Below are 25,000 nucleotides of genomic sequence, written 5' to 3'. Positions count from 1 at the left end.
AGCCACCAATTGTGCCACCCTCAGCATGAGAGAAGCAATGAGTTCTGTTCCCCCAACTCATGCACCAGCTGAAGAACTACACCAGGGGCTGGCTTCTCTTGGGCTGAATGGTTCTTTGCACATAATTTCTTTGCACATTTGACCCCCAACACTACCAACAGCATGACGACTAAGACTACCGCCAATAGGAAAGTTGATGAGATAATGTAGTGCTGTGGAACAAAGAAGTTATCTCCAGGCAATGGAGGAAGTGGAGAGATTATAGTTATGTCTCCCCCTAGGAGAAGGCAAAGGGATAATGCCGTGTTCCCCATGAAAGTGGCGCATGAAGATAAGAATGTCCGAGTTGTACACCATCCTGCTGAGCACTTGGGCTCAGAAGGTATCCAATATATTGTGACATTGGGTGGAGATTTGGCTGTTTGCATAAAAAACTGCCATGAAAGTCTTCGAAGAGGCCACTCAAACTCCAGCTGGGAATGTTGTAAAGTCATGGTCTGAAGGTGTCTGATTCACATCCTAACAAGTCGATGTTCCTAAGAGCAAAAATCTTACTGCCATAAACGTATCTGTCATGAACTAAAGTGCACCTTGAGCTATAATTGATAGCAGAGGACTGATACTGACCACCCAAAATATACAGTCTCTACTCCATCCCGTGTCACCATCGAACCATCAAAACTACTAGGAAAAGGCTGGATAATAAAACTTTGAAACGATTTCATATCACTAACAGGAACCTCCACGATCAACCCTCTATCAGAAAAGCATACTTTCAAAATCCCATAGTAGTGATACAAATTCCCCCCAGTGAAAATTGATTGTGAGCCATAAAGATACGCTGCATTTTTCGGAGTATATTCCAGAGCCCCCAGTGGTAAAATATCCCCAAAAATACACCTCTTAGAAGCAGCTACAATTGATTGAGCCTGAGTTTTAATCACTGTTAATAAAGACTCTGCTTCTTTCTCAACATTAAGTGAGGTAGTTTGACCAGAGGAAAAATCAACCGAAACATCTAAGTCTCCCCAAACACCCTCAACAGTAACCAGTAACCCATTCAAAGATGTCCTCAATTTCTCAAAATCCTTAAGCAATTTATTATTACTGTCTCACAATGCCACCAAGGATTTACACTATAGAACTAATTCCCCCGCCACTTGCCAACCACTAAGCTTGCAACTGACACACTAGCTAACGTCCTTATAATTGCAAAAAATCACCTTTACAACAAAAAACTAAATATATTATATAACCATAAAACCATTACGACGACTCTAACACATCAAAAGATCAGAAAACCAAAAACACATCTGCAAAATGTAATATCATAAAGTCACAAAACCATAAGTCACCAAAACCATATATAAAATGATAATGCCCCTCATGAATGAACAAACCATAGCACCCTTTTCGCCTTGGCATAGACAGCCACCCCAAAGGCTATGAGCAAACAAAACTTCAGCCTCCAAAAAACAAAGAAACGATACCTATAAATAACCAGGCCTTGAAACCAAACCATAAAAACACAACAACACCAAGTCACAAAACCCACAAAACCCTACAGTATCCTTTTCACCTCATTCAACATATATGACCTCAGCATTGCCAAAATTCCAACAGGCAATGACGCCCAACACCGCACTTGTGCAGAAAGGAGAAAACCAACAAAACAGACAAATTAGACAAGCCAAAATCTATAAAACTTCACGGACAAGTGTCCTCCCATATTCAAAACCCCCAAATTACATTTCTAGGAAACCCACAAATCAAAATAAAAAGAGAATAAAAGTACATGAGAAAAAGAAGAGGGAGAGAAAAAGCCATCAATTCCCCTCTAAACTGTCCTTTTAATCTTAGATATATGTGTCAACCTGGACAATCCCATTTTTTTCATCTCAAACAGCAAATCTATTCCCTTTCTTTATTTCCGCAACCCAAAATGGACCCCTCTAAGAAATGCCTTTACATTTGCCAAAATTTCATCCTCATCCTGCTTAGCCTCCACTAAAGTAATATCCCAGTCTATGCAATCCCCTGATGCATAAGAAACACGAGAACCATCTGAATCATTAAAACTTCTACTAAGGGCATTAGCTACATTATGTCTACCTTCAATATACCTAACTTGGCATCAAAATCCCTAATTGTCTAAAACCACCTAGCTCTCTTAGGAGAAAAATCTAGTTATTAAAAAGATCCAACAACAGCTTATGATCTGTAAGAACCTCATCTTTGTTGCCCAACAATAACATCTTAAAATTAACCAAACTAGACACTACCACAAATGCCTCTTTATCCGTTGTGCACGTAGACATCTCATTACTCCCTCGCGTCTTAAACTTCCTACTGTAGAACGAGATAGGATTCAATTTACCCTAAAATTTCTGTATAAGGCAAGCTCCTGTGCCTTCGTGACTGGCATCTGTCACCAACATGAAAGGTTGCTCGAAATCTGAAAACTTCGTCACCATGGGACTCAATAAAGCCTCTTTAATTTTCTGAGAGGCCGGCTTTGCCCCTCACCCCATGCAAACTGCACTTCATCCTTCAACACGTCTATCAACGGAGACGATAGGGTGAAAAACCTTTCATGAATCTACAGAAAAATCCCGCATACCCAAGAAAGAACGAATCTGCTTCTTATTTTTAGGAGTCAGAAAATCCTCACTTGCCCTAACCTCGTCCGCATTTCCTCTGACACCTTCCTTAGAAATAACATGACCCAAATACACTATCTGCTTCCTCAAGAAATCCCACTTGGCTAATTTAATCTTCAAACCCACTAACCTAAGTCTTCTAAGAACCTCCCTAAGTAACTCTAAATGTTCCTCTATAGAATCAGTGGCAATCAAGATATCATATCATAAACATACTTCTCTAACGAACCATGGAAAACTGTATTAACCAATCTCATAGAAGTCATGGGGTTTTCTATAGTGAACCTCCCGTTTTCTACAGTGCCTTTCCCATGAACTTAGGTCATGCTAAATAGCCATATTTTATAAATGTAAAACTGTATCTGTTACTTATTCATTTGTAACTCTTTATGTTGTACATGTGTCAGAACATTATTGTGTCCATTCCTGTAATTTTACTTTTACATGTTATTTGTATTTACCTGTCCTGTTTCGCATTAAGAACAATTGATCTCGGGTCACCTGTATCCCATTGTATGTCTTTGTATGACGTCCACACGCTGCTTTATAAATGGCCTGCTCTCTCAATAACATAGCAGTACATGTCCTCCTGCTCTCTTCTTTAGCACCTCTCACAGTGGTGACCCTGGAGCGGTTCCCAAAGCCATTAGCGGACCCATACGGCGACCTAGTTTTGGCTCCATGAACTACCCCATGTCCCTAACAGACTAAACACAGCACTTTAACAGAGTGTTCGGGCGTACCGACTCTCGTCAGCAGATCACCAGCGTCATTAGCGGACCCACACGGCGCGCCCCAAGTGCGTATTGACACGAGTGTAACCCACTTCAAGTGAGAGTGCAGAAGTGAGTATGGACGCGGACATTCCCTCCCACATACAAATAACCGTGAATTTCACGGACTCTGATGTCTCCCTTGCGCAAAACCTGCTCGCGCCCTCCCCCATGCCAAGGCTCGTGCTCTCCTCCACACCAGTACCCGCTCCTTATGTGCTGCCCGTCCTGATGGATCAAGCCAGTCCACCCTCGCCATAAAGCTGCCTCCCTTCACGCACAGCAACCCGTCATCATGGCTCTACAGGGTTGAGGGGCAGTTCAGGCTGGCGGGACTTTCCGACGAAGTGTTGCAGGCAGACACCGAGATAAACGCCCTCCCGGAAGAGGTCTACAGGAAGATCGCCTCATGGGTGTCTGCCGCTGGTCCCGACTGGCTGATGAAGAGTCAGAGGAATTTATTTCTGGTGATAGAAATTAATTTCTCGCTATAATGTGGTTCGGATTCCACAATAAGCTGTAGGTCCCGTTGCTAAAGTAACCAATTGGTTCTTAGCCACATAAAATAAGTCTAATCCTTCAGACCAGCCCTAGGAGAGCTGTTAATCAGCTCAGTGGTCTGGTAAAACTAAGGTATACTTACTTTTCCCGCCACCTACCAAAAGCTGAAGGCCTCTCTCGTCGAGACCTGCTCCTTGCCCGTCTCCGAGAGGGCCACCCGCCCCCTTGACCTCACCAACAACCCCCGCCAGGACCAGAACTTCCGGGAGACATGGAATGTGATCCAGGACCTCCTCATCCTATCCGGGACGGACGGCAGCGGCAGGCAGTCAAAGATAAACCTGTCGAGGGAGATCTTCCTCCGTCAGCTCCTACCGGAGGTTCGGACCCAGATCCTCGAGCCTTATACTCTGCTGCTCGACGACCAGATCAGGACGGCACAGCAGCTAACAGACTCCATGAGGACAGCGAAGTGAGCATCCACACCCGCACACCCCATCAGCTCCCTCCAGCAGGAGGAGGATGTGGAGGAGGAGATAAGCGCCGTCACCAGGAGGCGGCCAACATATCATCAGAGGAAGTGACCACCGGGGCCGTGCTACTACCATCAGCGGTACGGCAAAGACGCCCGGAACTGCCAACCCCCCTGCTCTTTTGCCCCTCCAAAAAACGGAGTAGGCGGTGGCCAACAACACAGGCCGCCATGGCAGCAGAGGAACCCAGGAGCCCAGAACCAGTAGGTTTTTACATCTACGACACCATCTCCGGCAGGATGATGCTGGTCGACACTGGGGCAGTACGATCAGTCTTCCCGCCATCCAGAGAGGACCATAAATGCCCACCAGACCCGGCTGCCTCCCTAACGGCCGCCAACAGGTCCCCCATTCTCTCCTACGGCACCAAGCTCCTGTCAATCTCCATCCTTGGCCAGAGGTATAACTGGAAATTCATAGTCGCTGACGTAAGGACCCCACTCCTGGGCCCACGCGGATTTTCTTGCCCATTTCGGTCTGGCAGTCGACGTTGGTCGCAAGCACCTGTTGGACACCGACAACTGCCAGTCCCTCCCTCTGGCGACGGGACCCAGTGCTCCTGCCATATGCTCCGTCGCCCTGCACCAGTACGCCCAGCTGCTGAAGGAGTTCCCCAACGTCTTCATGCCCGAACTGCATCAGGTGCCCGGGACCCCTGCCAAGCACGGAATCTACCACCACATTAAAACAAGGGACCCCCCAATGCACACAAAGTTTCGGAGGCTCCCCCCTTGGCGACTTCAAGAGGCAAAGGACGCTTTCGCCAAGATGTAGCATACTGGCATATGCAGGAAGGCCTCCAGCCCATGGGCCTCCCCCCTCCACATGGTGCATAAACCAGAGAGCTCCTGAAGACCACTACCCCCTTCCAAACATGCAAGATCTCACGGCCTCTTTTCACAGGGCCAAAATATCTTCTAAATTAGATTTGTTGAAGTCCTACTTTCAGGTACCAGTAGCTCCAGAGGACATCCCCAAAAACGCCATCATCATGCCCTTTGGATCCTACGTATTTGTCTTCTCTACATTTGGCCTGAGAAATGCAGGAGCTACCTTCCAGAGACTGATGGACAGCATCCTGGGGGACCTGAACTTCTGCGTCTGTTATGTAGATGACATTCTGATTTTTTCCAGATCCCACAAAGAACACCTGCGACACATCCGGAAGGTCCTGCAGCGCCTGTAGGAGAACGGCTTCATCGCCAGGTTCGATAAGTCCATCTTCGGCGTTGAAAAAGTCGACTTCCTGGGCCATGAGATATCCCCGAGGGACGTCATTCCACTTGCATCGAAGGTAGCAGCCGTTGCCAGGTTCCCCACCCCTACCTCCGTCAACGCCATACAGGAATTCCTCGGGATGGTCAACTACTACAGGAGGTTCATCCCCGGGGTCGTGCACACCATGGTTCCCCTGACAGAGATCCTGAAGGGCTACCCGAAGACCTTAGTGTGGGGCCCTACCAGCAGCAGGCCTTCTCCCTGACGAAGGCCGCCCTCGCCAAGGCAACCGCCTTGGCCCACCAGGACCCCAGCGCCCCCCTCCAGCTGATGATGGACACCAACAACATTGCCTCTGGGGCCGTCCTGGAGCAGGTCATCGCCAGGGGCCCCCAGCGTATCGCCTTCTTCAGCAGGAAGTTCAGCCCCGCAGAGTCCCGCTACAGCACCTTCGACAGGGAACTCTGCGCAGTTTATCGGGCGGTACGTCACTTTGAGTTCCTCCTGGAGGGCACGCCCTTCACAATCTGGACGGACCACCAGCCACTGGTCCATGCCTTCACAAAGCAGGGAGACGCATGGTCTTCCAGGCAGCAGCGGCATCTGGCGGCCATCGTGGAGTTCACCTGCACAATCAAGTACCTACGAGGCAGGAAGAACCCTGTAGCTGATGCCCTATCGAGGATCGAGCTCAATGCGGTGCAGCTCGGGATCGACTACAAGGACCTCGCCCTGGAGCAGACCACCGATCCAGAGGTTCCAGCCTACCACACCGCCATCACGTTGCTCAGGTGGAAGGACCTGCCCCTCGCTCCTGGAGGGCCATCACTGATCTGTGACAAGCACCGGTCACCCCAGCCCTCTGGTACCCGTCTCCTGCCGCCGTCTGGTGTTCGAAGTCATCCACGGGCTGTCCCACCCCTCCGGCAGGATGACAGTCAAGCTACTGGCAGAAGAGTTCATCTGGCACGGTATGTGGAAGGACATGACGGCCTGGGCGAGACAGTGCATTCGGTGCCAGACCAGCAAAGTAGGATGACACACCGAGTCGGTGGTGGGCGAGTTTCCCCATCTGGGGAGGCGATTTAGACACATCCATGTCGACGTGGTAGGACCCCTTCCCCCATCAGGTGGGGCCAGGTATCTCCTGACGATCGTTGACCACTCCATCAGGTGGCCTGGAGCGATGCTCATGCAAGAAGCCACTGTCAGCGCGTACACCGAGGCCCTTCTCTCCAGCTGGATCCCCCAGCTTGGTGTCCCAGACCACATAACAACCGACAGGGGTCCAGCCTTCCTGTTCGAGCTGTGGACCACCCTAGCACGCCTGCTGGGGACCTCTCACCACAGCACCACCACCTACAACCCGGCAGCCAACGGATTGGTAGAAAGATTCCACAGGTCCCTGAAGGCGTCCCTCATGGCCCGCTGCACCGCCAAGGATTGGAAGTACCAGCTGCCTTGGGTCCTCCTCGGGCTGAGGACCGCCCCCAGAGCCAATGGCAACCCCTCTGCAGCAGAGAAAATCTACGGGGAGCCTCTCGTAGTCCCGGGCGTGCTCATCACGGGGGATTGCCACAACCTGACAGTCCAGAGACTCCATGACACGGTCGGAAAGTTTGCATTCTGCCAGTGGACGTATACCGACAGGACGTTGCCTTTCACGCCTCCCGGCCTGTCCTCCAACACCCATGTCTTCGTCATGAGCGATGCCCTCTGCCCGCCCTTAACCAGGCCCTACAGGGGGCCCCTTCTGCGTGCTGGAGAGGTACAGTAAAGCATTCCAGTTGGCCATACACAGGAAAGACGACTGGGTGTCTATCAACCGACTCAAGCCCACCCTGTTGGAGGAGGACGTCGATGATACCACGCAGCGCCCTCTGCAGGATCCGTCGCCCCCGCAGCCAGTCCAGCACAAAAGGAAGTCGTGTGGCCGCTCCCTGGAAGGCCCCGAACCCGGATAGTGCCACAGCCAACTGCTCCGGCTCACACCGCACCCCCCAGCTGACATTGCGGAGCCGCGACGCTCTCCAGTGCCCCAGCAGATACCTACTTTAATCAGATGTTACCTACATCTTGGGGGGGGTTATTGTAAAGTCCCCGCTCAACAGGTTTTCTATAGTGAACCTCCCATTTTCTATGGTGCCTTTCCCATGAACTGAGGTCATGCTAAATAGCCATATTTTATCTATGTATAATTGTATCTGTTACTTATTCATTTGTGCCTGTTTACATTGTACATGTGTCAGAACATTATTGTTTCCATTCCTATAATTTTATTTTTACATGTTATTTGTATTTACCTGTCCTCTTTTGCATTAACAACAATTAACCTCGGGTCACCTGTATCCCATTGTATGTCTTTGTATGACGTCCGCACGCCGCTTTATAAGCAGCCTGCTCTCTCAATAAAATATACAGTACATGTTCTCCTGCTATCTTCTTTAGCACCTCTCACAGGGCTACCAGACAAACCGAATAGCATCCGCATAAACTTGTGTCCCTTCAGCAAAGAAAAAGCAGTATACTTGTACTCTCTTCAGTGAGAGGAACCTGAAAAAACCCCTGTATCAGATCAGTTGAAGAGTAGACATTTTTACCGCTGATTTCTGCAAACAAATCCATCAAGTATGCCACAAGAGCAGTCCAGGATCGACTTATCATTCAACTTATGCAAATCCACACACACACACAAACATACACACACCGACATACTGAGCCATCCCTCTTAGGCAATGCTAACAATGGAAAATTAAAAGGTGAGGAACTGGGCCTAATTATGCCTTCCTCCTCCCACTTATTGACCTCTTGCTCTACCTGTTCCCTAACCTTAAAAGGAATCCCATATGAAGGGACAAAAATAGGTTTAGTCTCATCCTCCAAATGAACCTTGTGCTCTAACACATTAGTTTAACCTCAACTTATCCCCTTTAAGAGAGACTATATCTGCAAACTCAGCCAAAACATTTTCCACCCCCTCTATATACTCTTTATAATCAGCATTAGCTAAATCATCCCTAAAATCCTGTCTCCTAGCCTGTAATTCTGCCTCTGAAAATTCATTATTGTCCCCTACAATAGCAACCAAATCATTGTCATCAACCCAATCTACAAAATCTACCACATATGTATCCCTCTGATATCTTTGAACTTAACCATTACAGTTATTAATTTTACCCAAGTAACCCCTGCATCACACACATTGCTTATAGAAACCATACTCAATATGCCCTTCAGCTTCTCTCTACCCTCACTCACACACACCTGTCTGGGCATTTTTACATCTTTCACTCAGACTTTCACCAGAGCAACCATACCTGGGCCCAAAACCACATCTTCTGATCAAATACCCCTATAACACTTCTTCCCCTCAGAAACATATTTACTATCAACCCATAAATCGTTATCAACACCCGATCCCTTATCATGATCCCCATTAATCTCATCAGTATCCTCGTACAGGACAAAAACCCCAGGTGCCCCAACAGTTATACCGAGATTCTGTTTTGCCAACAAACTGGATGACTCAATAACAATGTATTCCCCAAAGCAGCCCCTCATAAAACCAAAATTAGCTCTATAAAAACTTTACTTCCCAAGGACAAATAAATGTCCATGCAACCCAAAACACTCAACTTATTTGCTTGAACATCACATACCATCTCTTCAGTAGACCTCAAACAGTGATCAGAAAACACCAATCGATATAAATCATAATTCATCAGATTAACAGATGCACCAATATCAGTAAATATCGAGACATCGACACCATGCAAAGACCCTTTCACAAATGGTTTCGGCTCTAAGGGCTCAGCCAGAAGTCTTGTATCACAAGATACACCCATCACCTTCTCCCCTTTAACTGACTGGCCTCCTGAAAATTTTCGTCAATCACTAGATCCCCCTGAAAAACCCCCTTGAGGAGCTTTCTCACTTAAGTTACCAAAATTCTGAAATGCAAGTCTAACATTATCCCGATTAAGAGGCTGACAAGACCACCTAGGGCAATCAAAACGCTTACAACTGCCACAATGTTTGACTCTGCAAAACCTCTTAATGTGTCCCCGCATACTACAATTAAAACAACAAAACCATGGCGTCCGAGAACTCAACTCAACCAGCGACTTCTGGCCCTTCCAGATGACCAAATCTCCACACCCCACAGTACCATAGGCTGTCCTAAGTAATTCCTGGAGAGCCTATCAAGTCTTGCACCTAGCGAATTGATGACTGCAACAACGATAACCTAAATCACCTTTTTTTAAATCTAATAGAGCCTTAGCTTCCCTGAATGCCACTATGTCATCTGTAATCCCCTTAGCATCTGGAAAATTGTTAACACTCTCAATAAAGAACTACACTGGTTGAGAAAGAACCCCATCCACGAACCCTTGGAATGGACAAACTCCTGATGCAACTGGTGTGATCCTATGAAGCAAAGTCTGATCATCGTCCCCTCCAGCCATTTTCCCAAGTCATGAGGAGGGAAACCTGACCTCAAAAAAAAAAAAAAAAAAAAAAAAAGGATACTCTCCAAAAATCCCCACACAGGAAGATCCCCACAATATTGATATCCCTTTATTCCAACAATTAACCTCCCAAATCAAAAGGAAGTACTATTTAAACCCACAATTAATTCATAACCTGACAGGAAAAAAAAACACATTAATGGGCCATGAACACAGCTGACCACAAAGTAGGTCAAGATGAACCTTGAGTCTTCAAGGGCAAAAAAAAAAAAAAAAATACACTCACACACACAGTTGACCCTCTACAAAAGAACAAGAAAGTATACCCTCAAGTGAAGAAAATGGGACTCTAGCAAAAGAAAGAGGGATGAGACAGACAGAGAAATCATTCAGCGCAAAACCTTTGAGACACATCTGCTTCAGCCTCGGCTGCCAAGGCAAAAATTGCAGAATAGGTTCACACCCCAAACTCTGGCCTCAGTTACAACACCCCCTTACATACACACACGTATGTAACCAAAATAAAACACGTATGCATGTATGTATGTAACTAATGTTCACCCAATAGCATAAGAGATATTTATTCCCGATAGCCCAACAGTTGTCAAGCAATTATCAACACAATAACCCAAGTTCCTCAAAAAGAATTAAAATATTAAAACAAACAAAGTAGTCTGTAATCCCCAATTAGTTCCTAAATGCCAATGTGAACAGTCAATTGCAGAGGAAAAAGTACAAGTCCCGCCCACTCTAACTTCCCAGTCTACCACCACATACATAGAAAACAGGCTTTATAGAGAATGGGAAGGAAGCAAGAAATCTCCTCTCAACTTCTACATCACTGGTACATCACTTCGCAAAGCAACTCTGAGGTACTTGCAACATAATCAGAAAACAAAATTCGCCCTTAATCTGGCTTATTCCCCCCAAGCCCTTATTACAACCAACTGGAAAGAGGACACTTATGTATTAGTATCCCCCCTTCTTCATCCACCTCCTGCACCGCAAAAGAACCCAGAATCATTTTCTAACCTGAAAAGAAATACACACTTCACAAATACACACTTCACACGCAAGACCATTAATGACTGATGATGAATCACACCTCTTCTCCCAGTCGAACCAAAAATCCTAGGTCATCAAAGCACTACCAAATGAACGTCTCAAAAATTATTGGAACACACCACCCTCTTCCGGCGTAAAGTCCCCGTTACCGTCCCTTCAGAAACTGTTTAAGGTCATAAGGTCAAAAAGGTCAACTGCCACCAACAATTGTGCCCTATTATACAATATCAGATAAGGTCATAACCTCCTTCCACATCTGTTTTAAGAACAATGTCATATCAACTTATTTCTCAAAGATTTTCCAGTAGCATGGGCCAATCTGTACACTGGATCAGAACATTCTCTCTCTCTCTCTCTCTCTCTCTCTCTCTCTCTCTCTCTCTCTCTCTCTCTCTCTCTCTCTCTCTTATCCAAGTCACTAACTGAACTAAGGAAGAACAACAAAGACATGACTATAAAAAATATAATTTATTCAGTAATCTAACATGGCAAGTAGATTGGAACCAAATAGGAATGAAATGGGAATATCTACAACTCAGAATTGTTAGCCCAATTAACCAAATAAGAAACATAACATAATACTATCAATGTCCACCAGTTGTGTCTTTACAGCACGAAAATCAAAACAAGTCAATTCGACTGTAGTCATGATAAGTCACATTCCCCTCCATCTATACTGACCTCTATTCAATACATCTGAGGAAACAAAGGAAAAACACAACTTTGAAAAATAGGCACTGAGAAAAATAAATGTGGGATGTTTTCCCACGTTACCAACCCCAAAAGAAATGCACATAAACATGGTAAAATCATCAAGAAAAATCAAAGGGACATCAGTGCATGTTAAACAAAGTTAATTAAACCCTTTCAGATTTTCTTGGAAACAAAGTTCCAGCTCACCTCAAAGGCAGTACTCAAAAGTCCTCCAACTCAGTGGTTCTAGTCACAAAGCCATCTAGGCCCCCAATGTTTAGCCTGTTTTCAAAATGGAATATTCGCACTTCACATGGCACGCCCATCAGAGCACACTCTCACACAAACCTGATGATTTCCGGCAGCATAGCCAGCACATCGCCCAGGGTAGGATGCCCTCTTGTCTCTGTGAGAAGCCATACTGATGCTAGGCCTTTGTCAGCACTGACTTGCTGAATATGTGGGCACTGTTTCCATCTACCTTTGCCCAGAACGTCTCCATGCAAACTGCTTAACTGAAAAAACCAACAATTCAATATATCAATATCCTTAAATATTTCTTATATATATATATATATATATATATATATATATATATATATATATATATATATATATATATATATATATATATATATATATATATATATATATATATATATATATATATATATATATATATATATATATATATATATATATATATATATATATATATATATATATATATATATATATATATATATATATATATATATATATATATATATATATATATATATATATATATATATATATATATATATATATATATATATATATATATATATATATATATTCATATATATATATATATATATATATATATATATATATATATATATATATATATTGTTTGTAAGACCTCACATATTTATAACAGTGACATAATCTATGCAACCTGTTTTAGATCATTTGTCCTTCCTTTACTAGAATACTGTTCTCTGGCGTGGATGTATTTTATTGCCAGAGATTTATCTCTTTTAGACAGAGTGGTTCGTGGTGGTAGGTTTCTGTTTCTTAATATTAGCAGTTAGACTTATACCATCGACCGATGTTTCCTGTTTGTCAATTTTTCATAAGTTGTATTTTAGCAGAGATCTTTCACATTCGCAACTGATCCCTGATCCCTTTTTCCTGCCGATAGCAACCAGCTTCGCTGAACAGCAGCACTAATATGCAGCATATGTGCCTGCTCAGTTCCAGAGGCAATTTATTCCTCACACCGTTTGACTGTAGAACAGCTTTCCAGAGAATGTTGCGCAATTGAAACTTCAGAAGTTCAATCGAAGATTTAATACATTACTAGTCTAACACTATTCTCATTATATTTTAATTCATTTTTATCTATTTATTAATATATTGTTATTTTTAATAAGTGATATATCTTCTTTCTGTGTTTCCCTTTACCTCGTCTTACTTCTTCCTGAGCACCATATTCTTTGGAAGTTTGAATTTGAAGTCAATGGCTCTTGTGGGATTGTTCCATATGAATAGGTTTCATCTTCTGAATAATAATAACAACAAGAGAGAGAGAGAGAGAGAGAGAGAGAGAGAGAGAGAGAGAGAGAGAGAGATTCATAAGCAATAGTGCCTGTTTGTTTAGAGAGCTCTTTACAACGCTAGGGTCCGGATAATAAAAGCGCTGATTCCAAGTCAAAGGGGTACGAGAGTGAGTGGATGATGGAGGAACAAAAGTAACAGACAATACAATGTTGTGATTAGAGCCGAAAGGCATGGAACTATAAGCTAAGTTCTCAGAAAAAAGCATATGACCACATGGTTAGTAATTATAATCAACGATACAATGTAAAAGAAACAATCTCTCTCTCTCTCTCTCTCTCTCTCTCTCCCTCTCTCTCTCTCTCTCTCTCTCTCTCTCTCTCTCTCTCTCTCTCTCTCTCTCTCTCTAACTTTCCAAAGTGCATACAGAATATAAAAAGAAGGTAAGTGACTGCTTCTAAACGGGTGTATCTGTATAATTAAATAAATGGTCTGAGAACGATGGACGGTGGTGAACTTTAGAAAAAGACAATCCTTTTTAACCTAAACAAATACTTTTGTCTCCCGGGTTACCAATGCTTGTGGGAAAAGAAAACGCTTGAGGTTATTGGAAGCCATCAATAAGGTTAAAAATATTCGACGAACTCGTACAATTTTCATATGAAAAACTTTAAAAACCTAACATGCCTGTTAGGAATTGTTCTTAACGGATGTAGCAACATAGTTACTGAAATAGGCCTACCAGGTATGGACTGTGATTCTTTTTATTCAATTAGAACTGAATATTAATATCTTTTTTTTTTATTCCTAAGCGAAAAATCACATATAACTGATTGGTACTTAGACGTATAACAAGATATGCCTACAGGACCTTCATAAACTACACAATTGCAGCAAAAATATGCAAATGATATTAATTTAAGTACAAATCATGAACCCCTGACCCAACCCATTTCTACAAGGGAGTTTTAAAACAAAAAATAACGACAATCAGAAATTCTTGGCAATGTTCTTATCTTCGTCTAGGTTCATCCACTGCTTGGGTTAATCCCTGACAGTTGTTCCTTAACTGAAGATCACCCTAAAATGCCTGGCATTTGTATGCATAAAGTGTTTAAAACTCATTTAATCTTAATTATTTTCCTTCTCTGTAGTTTACTCAATAATGTCTTCGAGTAAAGTGCTTGTATTTTTGTTGTTTCAATTTTCTTCCAGGCGTTTACACACACACACACACACACACACACACACACACACACACACACACACACACACACACACACACACACACATATATATATATATATATATATATATATATATATATATATATATATATATATATATATATATATATATATATGTGTGTGTGTGTGTGTGTGTGTGTGTGATATATATACATATATATATATATATATATATATATATATATATATATATATATATATATATATATATATATATATATATATATATATATATATATATATATATATATATATATATATATATGAATGAATTTTTATCACAGCACCGTGATTCATATGCAAGCATTAAGCTACAAACGTCCTTTAACATCCAATTCGCTCTACCTCGGAAATAATATATATGTTACCCGAAGGGGAATTTTTTAGTTGATAATAAGTTCGTCGTCTCGTGGCCTGGACGAACTTATTATCAACTAAAAAACTCCTCTTTGGGTACCATATGTGAAAATATATTATTTCCGAGGTAGAGCGAATTGATTGATATGAAAGGACGTTTGTCGCTAATGCATATATATATATATATATATATATATATATATATATATATATATATATATATATATATATATATATATATATATATATATATATATATATATATATATATATATATATATATATATATATATACACACACACGTACTAGCTGACCAACCAGGCACTGCCCGGGAAAACACTGAATGACAGCCAATAAATTCTCTCTCTCTCTCTCTCTCTCTCTCTCTCTCTCTCTCTCTCTCTCTCTCTCTCTCTCTCTCTCTCTTTCCTGTTAAGATAGTTGCTTCAGTTTCATTGTCCAGCTTTTTTTTTTATTTTATTTTTCATCCTTTCTCATCCTAATTCCTATCGGACCTGAACTTGGACTTCAATGGCATCGGGAGTGTCACTTCATCTCAGCGACCTCAAAAACTATGAACTAGACGCTAATATCTGTCGTTTTTGGTTATTTTTACATGTCACCCCCTTACCACGCCTTCTCACACCCCCTTCCAATCGGGGTTGAACTTGGACTTGAAGGCCATCAGAGTGTCACTATTTATCTCAGCGACCTCAAAAACTATGGATTAGAGACTACTATCTGTTGTTTTCAGTTATTTTTACAAGTCACCTTTTTCCTACCCCTTCTCACCCCTCCCTTCCTATCAGCTTCAGGGATGTGAATGGTTTAGTCGCTTCTTAGTTCTGTCAAGCAATCCTAAACCATTTTATGGAATTAATCTTAAAAGGAAATTCTAATGATGAGTAAAGAAGTCCTTTTACAACATGAAAATGGTGGTTACTGGATTTTTTAAAAGAAACAATGGAAGAAGCAACATTCAAAGCATTTAGCCCAGGTGGAATAGCAACTGATCAACCATATCCTTCTCTATGGTCAAACTAATCCATAGTGGCGCCTCATGGAGAGTTTGGGCGGTCCTGGTCGTTTCGGCCGTAAGTCACTTTAGGCCGTAACATCCAAAACAATGTAAGATGTTATGTTTATGGTATTTACCGTTATGTTTATGGTATTTACCATTATTATTTCATGTTTTACGTACATCCCCAAGGGGCTGGTACTAAACACGGCGCCCATTTTGCACGTAACCGTGCTTACGGCCGAAACGACTTACGGCCGGAACGACCCGAATGCTAGTTTGGGGTAAAATGCTTCGTGGTCTTATCTCGATTAAACCCTCTCTTAATTAACGCCCACTCTCTTTAGGATTTACACTAATTTATTTCCGAAACTTACCTCTTTTTTAATCACTCTCTCTCTCTCTCTCTCTCTCTCTCTCTCTCTCTCTCTCTCTCTCTCTCTCTCTCTCTTATATGTATTAACCATTTCGAATTTCTATTTTTCCATCATAAGACGTGTGTATTCTTTTTCATGCTTTTATTGATAATCAGTTATGAGAAATAATGAATGGAATTAGTCATTATTATGACTCGGCATAACAATTTAATCTTAAAATAGGGTTGAATGGTACATCTGTCGTAGATGGTTGATAAATGAGACAAATCTACATCTCAGGGATTTGTTACGAAAATATAGTATGAGGTGCCAATTCTCTCAGGCAGAGTCTCCCCATGAATCTTCAGCGTTTCCATTCTCACTCACTCGATTTCACACAACTCCGCTCATATTGGTAACCAATTGTGGTTTTTCACAACTGTCACAAGGGACTACTAGTAATTTGAAAACAGTTGCAATAAAGATGATACAGAGGTCACTGGAACATGATTAAAATTAAAATAGAACTAATTACCTCAGTATTTAGTATAAAATAATGATCAGTGGCAACACCAAATAACATGTTCTGGACATGTCACGAGGGCGATGTGTTTAACACATATAGGCTAAAGAATTGACAACGTCCATAAGTTCCTCAAGATCTAGCAACCATGCGAGTAAGCGTCAACGTTGTCAAACACAAGAGATCTCTGACAAAAATGACTACATCAACAGAATACCTCGGTCCAGACGTCGTCATCACGATGTTTATTGTACATCACAATTTTTTTCATCTTTGTAATACAAAGCTCATTATATTATTCAGTCATTCCCTTTACAATTCTATTTTCCACTTTCACTTAGAAGGGATCGTATATACGACTATGTAGCTGATAAGACCAGTGCCACTATCTTAATTATCAATATAAACATTACAGATGCTATGAGGCCACCACGCGTGGTCTCCACATGTTTGGCACTGCATCATGTCAAGAGCATCAAATGAGTAAGAAATAAGTGACCACAACAAAATAAGTAAAATGGCAGTAAAAAGAATATAACAAACCAAAGCATATACAGTACGTACGCATTCGAAAACATTTGACAAGCGGGGTTTTAATAACATACAATAACTCAAGTTACTGAGCAAACAAAACCAAATCTTATATTGAACTGAATTGCAGCAAGTCATATCTTTAAAAAAAAAACTATACATGCACACACATACACACACACACACACACATACATATATATATATATATATATATATATATATATATATATATATATATATATATATATATATATATATATATATATATATATATATATGCATACTGTATACACAGTAAAGTTCGTTTATAGCGAAATTCCAGGGACTGTCCTTTGCAATTCGTTATAGGCATCATTCGTTATAAAAGGAGATACTTGAAATTACTGGATTACCTCCCTTGTTTTAATTAAGAACGAAATCCAGACGATAAAGTATCGATCCTCCTAAGTGTATCAAAATTTCTAATATATTTCAATAAAATTCAGTGTTAGTTTAAGAACTGGATATGTATTTTAATGTTTAAAACAAAATTAAATATACAGTATGTTTGTAGCTTTTTTGTTTATTTAAAACCTTTAAATGAGAAAGTAACACAGCATATTAATGTAAAACATTATTATTACGCATTACATACAAAAACAACCACTAAGCGGTTAAACTACCCGTTTTTACTATAAAAAGTCGGTTACGGACTTCCATACTAATTAGGAAGTTATGCATGTCTCAAAAATATGTTTGTTTGTTTAACAATAAAATTATCACTTCGTTACAACGTATGTATTTTTTTTTTTAACCAGGTCCCATCAATCTTGGACTGGGCAAAACTGGATGACGCACTAAAGACTGACACCAAATGTGCCCTGCTTGAAAGGCAGCTCTCTTGCAATGCTCCCTAAGAGCAGCCCTTGTAAGGGGAATGCAATCATAGGCTCTTTCCTTTCTTGCAAAGAGATCAAGTCTAGCCTCATTTACATTTTTATACGAACTGCTTCTGTCGTATATTAGCACCACGAACTCTTCAGTAATTTGCAGGTCTTCATCTTCTACAGCTGCTGGTGTTGAACTTAGTTTGGTGAAGGTGGGTGTGGCACGCTGAAACACAGTCCATGTTTGCCATGCAGACCTCTTCCCCTTTCCATGCAAATAGTGGCTGATCAACTGCTAGAACTGGATTGAGAAACTGTGTGGTTGCTCTCGCAATATCCATGGCATGTTTTATCATTGCAACTGAATGAGCTACCTCGTGAAAAAGAGGTAACATTGATGACAAGCTTATTTCAAATGAGAAGCGTGATGTGCTGCCCAAGATATGGGCACAGCATTTTCACTCCTGTCCGACAGACTGACTTTCTCAAGCCATTCATACTCAAGAGAAAGATGTTTTGAAAGCACAACCTGTTAGTGTCCTGCACTTCCACTGGATGAACGGAGGGGATTCTCATGTTTAAAATGAGCAGGAGGTATATTTGTGTAATATTCAGGAAGAGAAGGTACTTTTTTTTACTTTGTTCCACTTTGGATGATTTGGGCCAAGTTTCTGTCCTCACCCTTTTCATCAGTGCTCGGATACCGAAACAAAAATATGCCTGTCCCATGGAAGGATGTTTGGGCAGTTGTGGCACTTGGATTATGGTCCAGATTGTCAACAGCACAAGTTGTAAAGAGCCCTTTTCTTAGTGTAGTGGGACAACCTACTTCTTCCTCCACAACCCTTGTTACAACTGCTTCTCCTAACCCTTTAGTCAGTTCCAGAACCCTATCATAGGTGATGCTGATTCCATGGTGATGGAATGTATCAATTAATTGATGCTTCCTGGTTTTTGCAAAGGCCAGGAGATAACGGAGGTTCTCTTGACTTGGAATGTCTGGAGAATGTTGAAGATGCTGAATTCTTTCGATAGTTGAAGTGCAAAAGTTGTGCTAAAGCTAGATCAGTTGATGATATTCCATATTTAGGTTGGGATTTTATATCGCCACCGTTTTGTAGCACACTTATAAATTCCAGCAAACTTGGTGGCACGGATTTTCTTATAGTGTCTGCTGTTAAGGATCCATCAAATTCTATCTCATGTTTAAGCATCTGTTTCCTCAATATCTTAGCTGCTTTGGCCACGATTAGTGCATCATTGTAGTCACATGCCGTGGCTAGGGCTTCTCCCATTTTCCTTTTGTAGGCAAACAAACTTCTCCTCCCTTTCTAAAGTCCTCAGTTCTGGGATGCAGGCAAGTGTCTGTTCTTTCAACCGTGTTTGGTGCACAAAGGAAGCATCAACATTTAGCTGTTCCAGTCTTTGTTTGAACAAATCATAAAGTTCTACCATTGTAGAATAGCAGCACCCATCTGTAGTAGTTAACTGCTTGTCTCTTATGTACATCTCAAGCTCAGCAAAAGCATGGGCATATACCTCTTGTCTGTACATAATCATCTCCAATTTTCTGGGAATTTAGCCAGGCACTTTCCCTGTTGTACACACCTGTCAGACAAGATGGGTGATACATATGGTCCTGAGAAACAATATCTCCAGCACTAAGCTTGACCAGAAGTTTCTCATCTAGTAGGTTGGTGGCACATCGTTGCAGCTTTTCATGTAAAGGCAATGTAATGGCCAATCGTAAATCTTTGATTGGTGCTGGTTGGTCACAAATAAAGCATATTCCTTCTTTCTCAGCCTTAGATTTGTTTGCATCTTCTTCATCTGCCTTCTGGATACTACGTGTGAGCTTTGCTGATGGGGCATCATCTTTTTTCTTTGTCTTACACAATGACTTCCTTTTCCTTTCTAGTTTTGTTGTTTTGAACTTCAGCATAAATGATTCATATGTTGCTTTGTTATTTTCAAAGGTCTGCAGAATTCCATCACCTTCATCAAGCCTTTTGGGATGAAATGATATAGGCATTGCATTTAACTTATAGAATTCAGGAATGTTTGTAGCAAGGGTAACATAGCCAGCACCAGATGCATCAACTAGTCTTTCACGTGTGTCCTCTTGGCACAAGCAACAAAGCTTCCAGTTAGTCGTACTATCTCCCTTCAGGAAAGACATTGACTTCCAAGATTGTTCTGCCCCTTACTTTTGTTCTATAGGCCGAAGGTTTATTCTTTTACCACCTATATAACACATATGCACTTTTAGATATGGGATACAACTAGGCTCAGATATGTCATAATCCTACCCCCAACCCCATCATTCGTCCAATATGCTATTTAATTCCCGTGTGATCTGTACACCATCTAGAAGACTAAAGCCCCATCTCCCTTGGCTCGGCTCTCCCGCGCTGGCACATCCTGTCAATTCAGGTGCAGCTGTTTAACTTTGAAGTGGGACCAGCTAAACAGCATTTGCGAAACTAAAAACAAATCTCTGCCATTAGCTAGCACTGAACCCCATGCTAAGTTTCACAGCTGTAGTGTTAAACAGTGTGCCCTGGTATTACACTAGTACACTTTTACATTAAGCTTATTACCCATTTTTTTCCTAAACGAGGATAAAAATTAATTAACTGGGGATTAATTGATTTCTAATCTACAAAAAATTAACTGATCAGGCTGAAGTTACCCCAAATCCACATATTACCCGACCTTTAGCCTCATATGTGAGCTTAAATACCAATTTTTGGCATTTTGGCAGACATTTTTGATATAGCAACAGCCATCTTGGATATTTCTATGCAGAGAAATGATGTATCTACATATATATAAGGCTTGTTTTTAATATATTTGATATAAACTGGGAGTGACTAAGGGATTTGAATGTGATTAATCAATTAAATAGCAATATTCAAATATCCACAGGACGCCATTTGGAAAACCTGTCGGCCATCTTGGAAAATGGCAAAATTTTGTGTGGCCGGAGGTTGATAATGAGGCCAAGGGACAAGAAGAATAGTTGAGCCAAGTTTCATGCTTGTATCACCATTTGCACTTTTCCCCTATTTTTTGTAGTTACCCGCTCCACTGTAAACGTGTCACGGAAATAACGTGATATAAATATAAAGTGATTATTTGACCACAAAGAAAGTGAACCGCGGAATGCAAGACCTTTCACCACATATCAAGGCAGCCTCCAGTAGGCTACTTATAATGGAACAAAAGATGACTAAGATGACTCGGTTTTACAGCATAAAACACAGCTTAACCGAGCATATAAAAACCATTCCAATGCATACACTGGAAGTCTAGGATTAACTCGAGTACTTGGATAAAACAAGTAGAGGCAAAGGACATCGAACCAGATGAACGACAATCTTTACTTTCTTTTTAAATTTGCTTCGAACATTTGGACAAAATGAAGTCAAGAGTGCATACACCTGGGCTTGAAGTGATATGATTTTCCTTTCTTAGTTGTATTGACGCATATTCATGGATACTTCTGGACACAATAGTTTTAATTCTTATAATCATGCTAGTATAGAACCAAGCAGACAAAGAAGATTTTTCACTTAGGTGCGTAAAATCCATTATCCTCTTAGCCAGATGTACGTTAATATTTAAGGTGATTATTCTGACATTAATTCCCTTTCTTGTCTGGTCCAGTTGAAATGATTCACAGTCCAGACATGAGATTCTATACACGACTGTTGCTACTCTGGTGGGGCTATCACTAAAGTATGTTTTTACAATGTTATTGTATGAAAAGGTCACTTTTATATTGAACATTTTCATCATTGATCTGATTGACTCAGCCGACGAAATAGGCAAAACAGGGCGTTCTTAGGTAATTTCTATCTTTCTGTTACTTTTATCATAAACTAACTTTACAGCAAGCAACCCAAGTATGAGCTGGAAAACAATAGCCCTTAGCCCTTACATATTTTTCTCCTGTTCTTTAGTGCGTTATCCAGGAATTCGGGACTGACAACATGCAATACTTGCACAACAGAGATTTTTTGAAAAATAACATGCATGAGTTAAATTCTTTTTTTACATATTCTAAATTTACACTAAAAATGTCAGCATGCAACAATTTTTTTTCTTACTTCTAGTGAGAATTTTTTCCGAGAGGTTATTTACATCTTCGTCTTAGGGTATAATAGCCAAAATATCGCCTGCGTACCGAAAACATGGTGCAGGTATTTCAATAATCTCAGAATAAAAGTGTTTTTATACTCACAATATTAAACCACAAATTTCATTTATTATCGAAACACCATACAATAAAAATTATAGCCAATAACTGCATCTGCCTAGCCAGGATTCGAATTCTGGCTAGGGCAGTTGCAATTGTCAATAGTTCCCTTCGGGGAAGGTATAGTGAATATGGTATCAGGTAATGTTTATGACTCCCTACCTATCTATCTATCCATTTATGCATCTCTCTGTTTATATCTTTATATGCCAAATAACGCCAGTTCTTAATAACACGCATTACATCATTTGAATCTTCATTTTCTCTTTGAAGTAAAAAAAAAGGTCTACGATGGGCGGGCAGGCGTGGCGTTGGGCAGCCGCTGTAGCAGCACTGTTCTTCATGGTGACCCTGGGCTGTGGACCTCAGGGCGTGAGCGCCCTCCGCTGCTACAAATGCAACAACTGCATCAAATATGAACTGAGCCAGTCACAGCACTGCGCCTCTACAGACACGCACTGTATGGTAGGACAAGTTTTTTTCCTATACTTTTTGAGAGTTTTATTGTTTTAATGCATTTCCTAATTTGCATACAATTCATAGGTTGATGAGGGGAAACAACCGATTGCCTGATCTAGAAAAGGTTCAGTGGAAAGAGATGTACCTGTGAATCCCATTACTGCCGGCTATTACTTACACCAGCCCTGACCTTGACACAATTTGCACATCGAATTTATATTTATATAATGAAGATTAACTTTGAGGCTAACTATAAGAGAGAGAGAGAGAGAGAGAGAGAGAGAGAGAGAGAGAGAGAGTAACAAATGGTCAAAAAGATTGAGGATTATGCATTCCAAATCAAAAGTCTTTATTTTCATATTGTACAAAAGTTAGGGTGCTCAGATAAACTGAGCTTAGCAGATAACAGATGGACTGATGGATATTTGGAGGGCCAGGCAGACACACAGACAGACGGATATGCTGATCAACTACTGTGGGCCCCGATGGTAAATCGGGAGCATAAAAAGTGGAATCCAGCCCATGCCATAGTTAGTGACCAGGTCTCAAGATAAAAAAAAAATTATACTTATAAATCATTCAGTTAGCTTCTTTTGATAATCTGTCAATTGGAACCTTCATCTCACACTTTTGATTACACTTTGGAAATAAGTTTCTCTTACTTCGCACAAGAGTAGCATCACTTGTGTTCCTCAACACTTTTGAAAAATATGTTCTGCCATGCACATGTCAGACTCAACTGCATCGTCAGATACTTATAGAAAAGTCATAAACAGCTGGGTGTGTCATTCCAGACTTTTTGATAAGCCTTTTATACTTTGGATAACGCAAAATCAGGTGCATTACTCAATACATTTTGGAAATACTTTTCTGTTTCGCTTGAGAACATAAAAGGCTGTATTATTGGTGACTATTTTGGAAAGTTAATTTTACATTGTTCAAGATCTGAAACAGCAGTACAAGTTGATAATGTTTGATCATTTTCTTTACGTGGTAGAATTAGCTGCATTACTTAACATTTTTTTGAGAAAGCACTTTTTACTTCCCTCAAGGCAGATGCTAAAGTTTTATTCATTACTTTTACAAAATGTTCTGTTTCGCGTAAAGGAGGATCATCCGTATAACTCAATAATTTTTTAAGACGTATTCTTCATGAAGTCAAAATTGAGCAGAATCAGTTGTTTGACTTGATACATTTTTTTATTATTTTTGCAAAAAGACAGAATCAGCTGTATTTTCTATTACGGTCCGGAATGATTTGTCTAGTTTTCAGAGGGACGAAATCATTTCTAATACTGCTTCGTTTTGGAAAATCCTTTCATGTTTCATACGAGAAAAAGTACGCTTAATTGCTCGATACATTTTGGAAATCATTTTCTACTTTGCACTAGAAAAGAATCACCGAATCATCTGTATAACTCCTTCTTTTTTTAAACCTTATTTTTTTAACTTCGAAAAGGACAGATCATATGTATTAAGTAACATTTTTTTAAATTTTTGTTCTCACCAGGGTGACATATCTGTTTTACTATTACTTTCTGAAAAGCTTATTTTTTTTTTTTTTAACTTCACTTAAGAATAGAATCGGCTCTGTTATTGAATACTTTTTGAAAAGCCTTTTCTGCTATGCAAAATGACAGATTCAGCTGTATTTCCGATTCGATTTTGAAAAACCTTGTTTAATTCGTAAAAAGATAGAATTGAATGTATTACTTCATACTTTTTAAAAAAGTTTTTCTACCTTCTAAGAAGATGTATTACTCTGTACATTTTGAAAATCCGTGACTATTTTGGACAAGGAAAGAATTATATGCATTACTTAATACTCTTTTAAAAGCAAATTCTGCTTCATAACAGGTACAATCAGCTCTGGTACTCGTTAGTTTTATAAGTCTTTTATTCTTAGTGCAAGACCGAATAAACTT

The 25,000-nt window shown here is 40.8% G+C and overlaps 1 long non-coding RNA gene across 1 annotated transcript in view; it reads left to right on the top strand.

Moving 5' to 3' along the window:
• LOC136840308 (uncharacterized) overlaps nt 1-23,255 on the top strand; it is a 222,224-nt gene extending 198,969 nt beyond the window's left edge. The window contains exon 3 of the long non-coding RNA XR_010853577.1: nt 22,890-23,255. This is a non-coding gene — a long non-coding RNA (uncharacterized lncRNA). The remainder of the gene's footprint in view (nt 1-22,889) is intronic.
• Nucleotides 23,256-25,000: the final 1,745 nt, after the last annotated feature.

This window comes from Macrobrachium rosenbergii, chromosome 7, assembly GCF_040412425.1.
Source record: "Macrobrachium rosenbergii isolate ZJJX-2024 chromosome 7, ASM4041242v1, whole genome shotgun sequence".
Taxonomy (NCBI): domain Eukaryota; kingdom Metazoa; phylum Arthropoda; class Malacostraca; order Decapoda; family Palaemonidae; genus Macrobrachium; species Macrobrachium rosenbergii.
The sequence above is the reverse complement of the archived record's forward strand: the minus strand, read 5'-3'. Positions and strand labels throughout refer to the sequence as shown.